The sequence below is a fragment of the Eublepharis macularius genome, chromosome 19 (genome assembly GCF_028583425.1).
Source record: "Eublepharis macularius isolate TG4126 chromosome 19, MPM_Emac_v1.0, whole genome shotgun sequence".
In the NCBI taxonomy this organism is placed as follows: Eukaryota; Metazoa; Chordata; class Lepidosauria; order Squamata; family Eublepharidae; genus Eublepharis; species Eublepharis macularius.
In genome coordinates, this window is record NC_072808.1 from 6,979,399 (window position 1) to 6,992,029 (window position 12,631).

At 46.1% G+C, this 12,631-nt stretch overlaps 1 protein-coding gene across 5 annotated transcripts in view; it reads right to left on the reverse strand.

Moving 5' to 3' along the window:
- The window catches only part of ZNF385A (zinc finger protein 385A), a 201,971-nt gene that overhangs the window by 73,486 nt on the left and 115,854 nt on the right, over positions 1 to 12,631 (reverse strand). The window contains exon 1 of one of the 5 annotated variants that reach the window (XM_055003146.1): positions 771 to 809. The exons of the other annotated variants lie outside the window; for them this stretch is intronic. The gene's annotated coding sequence lies outside the window, so the exon portion shown is untranslated. Of the gene's footprint in view, positions 1 to 770; positions 810 to 12,631 lie in introns of those variants that run through there. 5 annotated transcript variants of the gene reach the window in all.

Genomic DNA, 12,631 nt, shown 5'->3' on the forward strand with positions numbered 1-12,631 from the left:
TCATATGGATCCCCCCAAATCTTGGGGAAGGGAGACAGAGCGTTGATCACAGAGGTACTGGATCTAATGGATTCCAACTGTGTGCTAAGGATCAAGGGTTTATTTGTGACTGGCTGGTATAGGATGCTGACTAGTGGCTAGAGCACAGTACCAACTGGGACCACTGGTTCCTCTTCTCTGGTGGTTTATGTAAGTTCAATAGCACCTTTAAGACCAACCACCTTTATTGCAGCATAAGCTTTCGAGAATTACAGCTCTCTTCGTCAGATGCATCTGATGAAGAGAGCTGTGGTTCTCGAAAGCTTATGCCGCAATAAAGTTGGTCTTAAAGGTGCTACTGGACTCTTTACTATTTTGCAACTACAGACTAACACGGCTAACTCCTCTGGATCTATGTAAGTTCAGTACACGGCCGGTCTCATTTTACCGGGCACAAAAGCAAGGAAAACCCAGCAAGGGAATGGGAACACACAGCCTTCGACAGCTTTTTGTCCCCTTCCCGTTCCTGCAGAATCCTTGGCTGGGAAATGATGCCTTTCTTACACCCACCCCCTCCCCATCAAACTTTGCGCACAGTTTCACCAGAGCAAATGGCAGGCGGGGGCGGCGAAGAAAGGATGGGGAAAGGAGAATTGGCCGGCTGTGTTTTAATGACCCATTACAGAAAAGTGACTTGAGACAGAGAAAAGGCGACAGGCTTCTCCTCCCGTCCCGACCCCGCAGCGCCTCCAAACCGGCCCCCTACCCCGGACCAGGCGCCCTCCGCTTACCCCGCGCGCCTTCGCTGCGCTGCCCACGCCGGCTGAGTCCCCCGGCGCATCCCAGCAGCAGGCAGAGAGCGGAGCGCCCTCCTCCTTCTCAGGCCGGGGAGGAGCGAGCCAAGATGCCTGCCTCCCTCTCTCCCTCCCAGCCGGCTGGCCAGACTGGCCCTCCCGCCGCCGGAACGACTGATCGACTGATCGTGTGAATTCCCATCGGCGACGTCCTCTCGCCTCTCAAGAGGAGGGCGCAACAGCTGGGGCCATCTCTCTCTCTTTCATTCATTGATCCAGAGCTAGCCGTGTTAAGTCTGTAGTTGCAAAACAGTAAAAAGTCCAGTAGCACCTTTAAGACGAGCCAACTTGATCGTAGCCTAAGCTTTCGAGAACCACAGCTCTCTTGCATCTGACGAAGAGGGCTGTGGTTCTCGAAAGCTCATGCTACAATAAAGTTGGCTAGTCTTAAAAGTGCTACTGGACTCTTTACTATCTTTCATTCATTGACATCGCCTCGATGACACGACTCTAAGCCATCCTCCACGCAAGGAGGGAGAAAGGAGTTATCTGCAAAGCCAGTGAGCCTGCTGCAGAAAGAACGCCCCTGAGCATGCACAGACTGCAACTGCCTCCACAATGTGTGGAGGCTGTTGATAAAATACCTTGGCTATTAAAATACAATATAATACATTTATGTATAAAAATACATATACATTTGCTATTAAAATACATTTCTCTTCCTTTTCCACCTCTCTCCTCAGAGGAGGATATCCTCCGCAATGTCCGTACCCTAGAATTAGAGCGTTCAAAGAGGTTCAAAATTTTAGTAAGCTGCAGAAAAGCCATGCAAGGTAGGTCTGGGACACACACACACACACACTTTGCAGGTGGGGGGGAGATAAGGAAATCAGGTACTTGTAGGTGGGCTTGTGGGAACATTGCAACTCACAGCTCATATCTGGCGGCACCGAGGAGGCACTTGCCGATATTCAACCCCCACTCAAACCAATTTTCAGGGCCGATACTGAGCATCACCAAATGGGTCTCCTGAGCATGTACAGAGTGCATCTCCCCCGTAGATTCAAGACCTCTTTCATTCCTGGCATATGTATCAAAATGCTGACCTTTCCTCAGTAATTCTCGTTATTATTTATATAATAGTACTTCTGATCTACAAGAAAGCCTGTGTCTTTACTTCTGACAGAGCGTATGCAGAGTGGGTGAAAACAGCATTCCCGACTTGCCTTCATCCTCCTCCCGTTCCCCAGACACAGCCACATCTTCAGTCCGGAGTATGAACATAGACCAGTGGTCCCTGGAGCTGGACATTGTCTACACTGACTGGCAGGAGCTCTCCAAGCCATTCAGGAAATTTCTTCCCTGAAATCCTCCTTGGTGGCGATGCCAGGACTTGAACTCAGAACCTCCTGCATGCAAAGCATGTACTCGTCCACTGAGCTACAGTTCCTGCCTTGCTTGCTTCAGCAGTGAACGACAGTATGATTATTCCATATGTATTTTGTTCTTCTCCCAGGAATGCAAAGCGGTTTAGCTACCCACACCGCGACAATATGCACTGTTAAAGATTAAACACATTGCCCGCTGGCAGCCCTGTTTGCAAGTGCTTTACCCCCTTAAAAATGGAGATTTTAAAAAACAAAGATTAAAAGTGATGAATGGAGACAACGTAAGTAGCTTGGGCGCCACGCTGGGTAGAAAGGCCAGGCATAAATGAAGTAAAATAAATCTTTATGGTTTTCACCTTCATACTAGCACTAACCCTCTCTTATCCACATTGTACAGATGTGGCATTAAATCTGACTTGGAGAGATCTTTCGATCAAAGCCATGAATCCATAGCAAATGTGGAAGAACTCGAACCAAAGCCTCCCGAACTCATTCCTCTGGGGAAACTACATTTTGACCCACTCTAGAGTTTAAACAGAAAGCTAAAAACCGTCAAGTCCTTCTAGGCTGACAAAACTGACACCTGTTTGGAAACATCTGGAATGTGATACAGGCAAATAGGATTATATTTTTTTTAAAAAATGGGCAGACAACAAAAAGCACGTCAAGGCTACGATCCTAAACAAACTCTCCCACTGAAATTGGTGTGACCCAAAAAGGGCTTATTACGGTTTATACCCAAGGTTATTATTCTAATTATTCTAAATACGCAGTCTAGAATTGCTGACTAGGAAAAAAATCTGGCCTGCCCCTGTGCACAAGATATGAAGAAATTAGCCAGTGAAACTGTTCACAGCTTAGACAGACACAATCAAAGCTTATATCTGTACACCATGCCGCCACAGCTAGGTATAGCTACTGCGGAAGGCTGAAAAACTGGCAACCTTGCATTTGTCCTAGTTAGTGTGCACATATATAGATCAAGGTCTTCAACTCTTCTTACTGAGCGGTCCTGACATGCTTCTTTAGTGCTTATATTAGTGCATAAGTTTTTTGAGAACCACAGCTCTCTTTGTGAAATGCATCTGACAAAGAGAGCTGTGGTTCTCGAAAACGTATGCTACAATAAAGTTGGTTAGTCTTAAAGGTGCTACTGGATTCTTTATTCTTTTGCAACTACAGGCTAACATGGCTAACTCCTCTGGGTATATTAGTGCATTATTGATCAGACAAAGATTCCTTGACATCAAGATTCAGAATCTCAGGAGTCTTGCAATAAGCAGATGTTCACCCCTAGGTTTGGGGTTTTTAACCCATGGGTATAGGTAGGGTTGCCAGGTCCAAGTTGGGAAATTCCTGGAGATTTCAGGGGCGGAGTCTGAAGAGGGCGGGGTTTGGGGACAGGAGGGAATTCAGTGAGGTATAATTCCATAGAGTCCACTCATCGAAAGCAGCCATTTTCTCCAGGGGAACTGATCTCTGTTGCCTGGAGAACAGCTGTAATTCCGGGAGATCTCCAGCTATCACCTGGAAGCTGGCAACCCTAGGTATAGGGCAGAATATCTCACTTGTTTAGTGGCCCCACATTATCGCAGAGCTTATTCGTTAGCTCGGTTTAATGTGCTACCTTCTGTGATACTTTATGAGAGATTCCATAAAACGCCATATGCGAACAGGTTATGCACTTGTGCTCAGCGAGACATGGGGCCAAGCTACACATGACGAATGACACTTGAACGGCAAGTGGATTGAGTGGAGGGCAAGTGAACAGGGAGAAATACACTTGCCATTCAAGTGTCATTCGTCATGTGTAGCTTGGCCCATAGAAACCCTGGAACATGTTTTTTTGCATTGTACTTATTACTGTGATATACGTCCCACACTCATTGACCCGCTATTGAGAGAGCAAATTGGAAAATCTGATAAATGTAAAGTTATCTTCCCATTGGCTACTCAGAACCAAAAAGTTATCGAAACTGTAGCTAAATTTTTGTATCTTGCATCTATGAAGTGAGTTGTGTATTTGCAGACTCAGGGCCAAACTACAAGTGACGAATGACACTTGAACGGCAAGTGTATTCCTCCCTGTTCACTTGCCCTCCACTTGCTCTCCACTCAATCCACTTGCCGTTAAAGTGTCGTTTGTCACTTGTAGCTTGGCCCTGAGTTCTGGTTGCATCGAGTGTTTTTTTTTAACATGGATGTAATGCCAATAAAGGTTGCTGCTGCTATATTAGTGCATTATCTTATTTTGTTGGCTCTATGTACCCTGACCTGGATGGCCCAGGTGGCCCAATCTTGTCCCATCTCAGGGCCAAGCTACACATGACGCATGACACTTGAACGGCAAGTGGATTGAGTGGAGGGCAAGTGAACAGGGAGAAATACACTTGCCATTCAAGTGTCATTCGTCATGTGTAGCTTGGCCCTCAGAATCTAAGCAGAGTTGCCTTTGGTCAGTATTTGGATGGGAGACCACCAAGGAATTCCAGAGTCGCTATGCAGAGGCCGGCAATGGCAAACCACTTCTGTTAATCTCCAGCCCTGAAAACCCTACAGGGTCGCCCTAAGTCCGCTTATAGTGGCATAAAAAATGTACCACAGTTTCTTACTGCATTGATTTTAGCTGTAATCCAACTTGAGGTTCTTTGAAAAAAGCAGGCTACAAATGAAATAAATAAAGCTGATTGCTCCTATTAGATCTGCCCAATTCTGCTTCATGTTTCACACATAACCTCAGACAGATCCTTCAGGGTTCACCCAGGCTCATAAGCACCCAGAAGACCCTGGAGATCTGAGAAAGCTGCTGTACATAACAGTGATTTCCAAACTGTAAACCAGGCATACTAGGATGTCACAAGAGAAAGGCTGCAAAAAATACACTAATTAAATAAAGGCTCCGGCAAGCCTGGCACCTACTTTTAGAAGAGGATGCCCACTGCATCTCTGTATGACTTACTGCTCAGGCCTTTCCTCCTTCCAGTCAGCCTCTGCACTGGACGGATAATTCCGTAATGTTTTTGCATCAAGTGTGATTGGAGTTACTCAGCAGAATGACCTGTCCTCACAGGAGGCTGCCTGTTGCAACTGTGCACCATTCTGCATTGGGGCATGTCTCCTTTCCTTTGGGAAGTAGACTCAAGATAGTTCCTCTTGAGAAACACAGAGGAACTCTCAAGGGCAAGTCATTCTTTTCATCATGCGCTAAAAGGAAACCCTTTCTACTACCATGTAAGATGGACGAGGGGCCTCCAATTTCTATTCTCTCTGTGATGACAAAGATTTTTTTTTCTCCATAGAGAGAGTTCAGCTATGCAAAGCCTCACCTCCCCCGCCCCCCCCCCCGCCCCCGGCAGCCTGGAAGGATTCAATTGATGAGATGATTATTCCATCCACCCTTTCTCCAAGGAGCTTAAAGCAATATACTTAGCAGCCCCTGTTTTACCCTCACAACAACCTTGCACAGTAGGCTAACAGAGGTCTTTTCCACACTATCAATTTCTGGTGATTCTGATTCCATTCTGCTTCTCTCGATCTCCAGATTTCCACATGAGGAAAGGAAGCATGAGATGCAGAACCTAGCTTTCCCTGGACTTTTTTCATGCACACATACAGCACCCTTTTTTTTGAAGCCGCTGTTGAGTTGCTGCCGCTGCGATCTGTGTGTGTGTGGAATTCTGAGTACCTAAGTGCGTCTCTCCTCCCCTTTTCCTTTCCCTGGGTACTGACTGGTTGGCCACCCAGTGCCAACCACTCCCTCCCTCCCTCCCTGGCTGTACACACTCTTCCTTTGTATTTTTTTTTCTTGAACCAGGGAAGGTTTGTAATGCTATGCTCAGAAACGGCTGCTGCAAAATGCTCCCTTTTTATTAATTTTTTTCCCTTAAGCCAGGGAAGGATTGTAATACTGCGCTCTGAAATGACTGTGCAAAACGGTCCCTCCCCAGCTGTGCACACACATCTCCAGCCCCCCCCCCAAAAGATGGCTTCAAGAAAGCAAAATCAAAAAGAGTCCAGTAGCACCTTTAAGACTAACCAATTTTATTGTAGCATAAGCTTTCGAGAATCAAGTTCTCTTCGTCAGATGCGCCTGGTATGGGCTTTTGGGGACCACAGCTCTCTTTGTCAGATGCATCTGGCAGGGAGAGCTGTGGTTATCGAAGGCTTATACTACATAGGAATTGGATGCTTATACTGCTACAAACTAACACGGCAAACTGACTCCACACCAAAAGGAGATGTTTACATTTACTAGCAAAGGAATGTTTTGGTTGCCTCCCCGCTAATTGCATCTTGTCCCCTTCTGATATATGTCCTCTTCTCTCCCCTCTCCCTCCTCCTCTTCTGTATTTGCCCAGTTTGTATCATGCATCTGACGAAGAGAACTTGATTCTCGAAAGCTTATGCTACAATAAAATTGGTTCGTCTTAAAGGTGCTACTGGACTCTTTTCTATTTTGCTACTACAGACTAACACGGCTAACTCCTCTGGATCTTCAAGAAAGCAGACACCAAATCGCCTTGAGGTCGTGCAATGCAGGCAGGAGCCCCAGCTGATTCAGCGCCAATTGCCGTGCGTACACAACAGTGCCGGCTTAATGTGTGCCATGAGGAAAAGGCCAGAAAGTGACTAGCTCAAGATTATCCAGTGAGTTTCCTGGCTGAGTGGGGATTCGAACCCAGGTTACCACACCTGCCGACCAACATTCTAACCATTACGCCAAAGTAGCAGAAAGGCTCATCCCCCATTCCTGCATAGCTATGCCCAAGTCATTGAACATTTTCAAAGGGAAACCATCCCATTCTTTTGCAAGCTTCAAAAAGGCACATTCACCGAGCCGAATGGCGTCATATGGAGATTTAACTAATTTAATTGAGTAATTACTTAAAAACCAGACAGTGGATTTAAAAAAATCCTTTATTTCATTGACAGTTCTACAAATCACCCTTTCTACATAATGTTTCCTCTCACTCGTGCTCACAGACTGACTTCAAAGAGCGAGCACCAAGAGTTGGGACGGGCATCGCCTGCCAAGCAGAGCTTGGCAAGCCACGTGCTAGATTGAATTGCTGCTATTTTGCAGCAGGTGCAAACCAGGCCGGGTGATAGGAAGAAAGTCGGTGCTCGCCAGTTGGCACCCTCTGCCTCCCCCCTTTCTCCCATACTCCAGAAAATGCATGCACTCAAGGGAATTCGCCTGTAACATATGTGCACATGCGCATGCTCAGACAGCAATCTTGGTGTAAGAAAAGAGGCGTTCCAAAGCAAGCAAAAAGCATCCCCATTTTCCTCTCTGGAATGGTGGGCGCCATTCTTGGGTCGAGATGCCATTTGGGGCATGCAGTGCTCGTAGCAAAAGTTTCATGAGACATCTTCCACGCACCCACAAGAGACACCCAATACTCCTGGAACAGCTAATCCAAACCACATCTGATCTGCATAAAAACAGCTCCACCTTTCTTTGCTGATTGCCCGGAGATTTCACAACCATCCAAGGCTCCACAGGGCTTAAACGAAAACTACAAACAAGCCACTATTTGCCTCTACATGATAGTCTTCTGTGTCTGCCACCCTGAACCTCTTTGAGGGATGTAATAAATGAAGACATTTTTTTAAAAAAAAATGAAGACAGGTTACATGAGGCCATTTAAAGTATAGTGTGTGAAAACGTGTTTAGTAGTAGAGATTTTGACACCTGATATACACACAACACAGCAACTGTCAAAGAAGGCTCCAAGGAAGAATAATTTAAGCCTTGACAATTTTATTTAGGATTCCAGATGGAAATCTGGTTAGGGTAGAAGAGCAAGATTTGGGTCCAGTAGCACCTACTGCACCCAAATCTTGCCCTTCTACTATAGACCAACATGGCTACCCACCTGAAACATTTAGGGCAGAAGAATCCTAGCAATATACATCTCAACTGTGTTTCTTCTGATACTTGAATTAGCTGTAATGAATTGGTAATAATAATATAACATTCAATTTATATACCGCCCTTCGGGACAACTTAATGCCCACTCAGAGCAGTTTACAAAGTTTGTTATTTATTATCCTCACGACAATCACCCTGTGAGGCGGGTGGGGCTGAGAGAGCTCTGAGAGAGCTGTGACTGACCCAAGGTCACCCAGCTATCTTCAAGTGGAGGACTGGGGAATCAAACCTGGTTCTGCAGATTAGAGTCCCACCACTCTTAACCACTACACCAAACTTTCTTTAACTTATGTAATAAAGATCGGAGTTTTTTAAAAAATTTGAGATCTTTTTTGCTCCTTCTCGAGGCTTGTTCCCCCTGTCATGAAACTGAAAAGTCTATGCCCCAAACTGATCCAAGAGCTACTCTATCATACAGCAAGGGCGATCTATCTATTTAGCTATCACGTTTGTTTTAATTCCCCCCTACTCTGTTCTTTGGATCTTGGAGTAGCATACGTGGTTCTTCTCCATTTTAATTTCTTCAGCAGCCCAGTAGAGAAAGGTGACATGATAGAGGGTAAATTAGGCTGCTTCATGGTTGAACAGGAGCCAAGTCGCCTTAATCCAAAACTCTAATGACTACTTCATGCTGATTCTCCAGTGGGGCTTTTCTGGGGCCTGCCACCTTTCTCCCCTCCTAGCCTTTAACAGCATTTTGTCGGGCAGAAATTAGACTCAAGATGGAGTTCAGTTGTTTTCTAACTAGGCTTGCCAGCCTCCAGGTGATAGCTGGAAATCTCTCGGAATTACAACTGATATCTAAGCAACAGAGGGCCAAGCTACACATGACGAATGACACTTGAACGGCAAGTGGATTGAGTGGAGGGCAAGTGAACAGGGAGAAATACACTTGCCATTCAAGTGTCATTCGTCATGTGTAGCTTGGCCCAGAGATCAGTTCCCCTGGAGAAAATGGCTGCTTTGAAGAGTGAACTCTATGGAATTATACCCCACTGAGGCCCCTCCCCTCCCCAAACCCCACCCTCTTCAGGCTCCACCCCCCCAAATCTCCAGGAATTTCCCAACCTAGACCTGGCAACCCTAATTCTAACCAATGTAAATTTTTTTACCTTTATATGTAGTATTTTTACAGCAGCTAAAAACACACAAGTGTCTGCTCTGTTCATTTCTGCTGTGCATTAATCATGCTCGGCTATTAATCCCAACACAAATGTTGCTCGACCCACCATCTTATGCTCAACAGAAAGCTGAAACCGTGTGGCGCTATACCACATGGTTCAATACCCGATCAGGTTGGAAAAATTTGTGTGGACTGATTCACATATTTTACATACATCGCTCTATGTGTCATCACTGAATGACTCTTGTGTACGAATGTGTGAAGTGTTTCCCCACTGAAAAAGCATTGCTGTTGAGGTGATGTAATGTGGCATGAAAGCTGAAGTTTTGGTGAAGCTGAAGGAAAGGAAGAAGCAGGGCTTTTTTTTCAGCAGGAACGTGGTGGAAGGTGATTCCAGCACCTCTTGAAAATGGTCACGTGGCCTGTGGCTCTGCCCCTTGATCTCCAGACAGAGATCAGTTCACTGAAAAAAAGCCCACTTCGCCCAATGTCAGAGGGATGAGGGAATCCCCTCGCCCCTCTCGTACTGGGTGAAGGAAGCACCTTGCTCCTTGCTCCAGCAAAGGGGTGGAGCTGGGTGGGGGGAAATTTAAACTTTAACCCCCTCTTGCTCCAGCTGACCGGTGCCAGTCAGCTGGAGCAGGGGGGAGTTCAGGTTGCGAGCTGCGCAGAAGGCGATTTAAACTCCCTCCCATGTGGGAGCACTCTCAGGGGTGGCTGCGCCCCGCACAATGACATCACTTCCCAGAAGTGACATCATTGCACAGACCCGGGAGCGCATGTGTGCTTCATGTGTGCGCATGTGGTACCAGGAGCACCACCTCCTGACAGGAGTTGTCCCATGTGCTGGCAAGCCACTGAGTTCCACCACCTCTTTTCCCAGAAAAAAAGCCCTGGGAAGAAGTAATGCAAAAAAGAGGAGAATCAGAAAATGGGATGCCGCCATAGCCAGGGGATGGAAATGAGACTGCTTTGATTACAGGGCTGGGCAACGCTTTCCATTTCTGGGGACAGCCAAGAGCAATGTTTGAGGACATCTACTGTGTATGCAAAGAGTGCTGAAGACTGTGTGCTCAGAGACACCCTGAAACGAAGCAACCGCATTCCCAGGAGGGTCTTGGAGGGAGATCAGAGATTCTGAACTTTTGCTGCTTTTCTTGCTGTTTGCACCGCAGGACATCTTGCCTTTCTTCCCATCTATAGTTCAGAATTGGAAGGCTTCAAGTTAGAGGTTTTGACTCCGCTCAGGGCAAAACTATACATTGGGCTGGAGATCGTAGGCATCTTTATTTTTATTTGAATGCAGCCTTACGGGACTCAGTGTCTGATCAGAGGAGGGAGTTTTAACCCTTAATATCACAGTCCCAACTGCTTATCCCATGAAGCTGTTGTTTAGTCATGCAAGGGGGGAGGGGGGGAAACAACTACAACAGCAGCTTGAGACAGAAAGAGAGAGATCTGGAACGGCACTGCCACTCTTCCAAGCCATTCCTGAGCCATCCCCCATGCACACACACATGTGCACAACAGCAAAAATGTAAAAACAAAAAAGGGAAATTGAATCAGCCCATAATGTGTTGTTTGGCCCTTAAGAAGAAGCTTCCCTCTAGGAGAGCAACTGGATCTGGGAAAACAGAAGAAACCAGCGAGAGGACACTGAGACGGAAATGAATGAGAAAATCAAAAAGAGTCCAGTAGCACCTTTAAGACTAACCAATTTTATTGTAGCATAAGCTTTCGAGAATCACAGTTCTCTTCGTCAGATGCATGGTACATAAACTGGTCCAGTTTATGTACCATGCATCTGACGAAGAGAGCTGTGGTTCTCGAAAGCTTATGCTACAATAAAATTGGTTAGTCTTAAAGGTGCTACTGGACTCTTTTTGATTTTGCTACCACAGACTAACACGGCTAACTCCTCTGGAAATGAATGGGGGCTCTTTGGCTTGTTATCGATGTCTTAAAATTCAAGCCAATGTAAATTCAGGACTACAAAATGCAGACCGCTTTCACTCTAGAGGCATGTCACTCTCAGACACTAATTCAGAAAAAAAAAACAAGACACCCAATGGCTAATAGCTCATCTCACACTGAATTGACACCTAATGTAGCCCTTGATAATGAAGCTTTTAATAACAACAGCAACATTTGATTTGTATACCGCCCTTCAGGACAACTTAATGCTCACTCAGAGCGGTTTACAAAGTATGTCATTATTATCCTCACAACAATAATCACCCTGTGAGGTGGGTGGGGCTGAGAGAGCTTGGAGAGAGCTGTGACTGAGCCAAGGTCACCCAGCTGGCTTCAAGTGGAGGAGTGGGGAATCAAACCCAGGGCCAAGCTACACATGACGAATGACACTTGAACAGCAAGTGTATTTCTCCCTGTTCACTTGCCCTCCACTCAATCCACTTGCTGTTCAAGTGTCATTCGTCATGTGTAGCTTGGCCCCCAGTTGTCCAGATTAGAGTCCCGCGCTCTTAACCATTACACCAAACTAGTTACAGGGACATTTCTGACAGAAATGGAAATCATATACATCATGTCTATGTATGCTGTTCCCTGTAACATTCAAAGCACACACTCACTTTCTCGGAACCACATATCCACCACTCATGCAAAAAGTGGAGATCACGGCATACATACACATTAAAAAAGAAAAAAAAACCCAATGGCTTTACGAGAATAATGTGAACCAAATCTTACATGTTCAGATTCCAACCAAGCCAGAGGCCAGTTTGCGAGCCAGTTTGGTGTGAGAGCCAGTTTGGTGTAGTGGATAAGAGTGCAGGACTTTAATCTGGAGAGCTGGGTTTGATTCCTCACTCCTCCACTTGAAGCCAGCTGGGCGACCTTGGGCTAGTCACGGCTCTCTTGGAGCTCTCTCAGCCCCACCCACCTCACAGGGTGTTTTGTTGTGGGGATAATAATGACATACTTTGTAAACTGCTCTGAGTGGGCATTATGTTGTCCTGAAGGGCGGACAAATGTTGTTGTTGATGATGTTGTACTGCTGCTTCTACTGACAACTGATGGGAAAAATTGCTCCTGGCAAAAATTCTCCCTTGAAAACATCTTCTGTCTCCAATGAAATCAGGAAAGCCCTGCTTTGTCTTTATAAGAAAATGTTACTACCTGATTTCTCTATACAGTGGTCAAGGTAAAGGTGGTCCCCTGTGCACGCACCGAGTCATTACTGACCCATGGGGGGGGGGATGTCGCATCATGACATTTTTATGGCAGACTTTTCATGGGGTGGTTTGCCATTGTCTTCCCCAGTCATCTACACTTTACCCCCAGGAAACTGGGTACTCATTTTATCGACCTCGGAAGGATGGAAGGCTGAGTCAACCTTGAGCAGGAGGGAAGGCTGAGTCATCCTTGAGCCGGTTATCTGAACCTGGCTTCC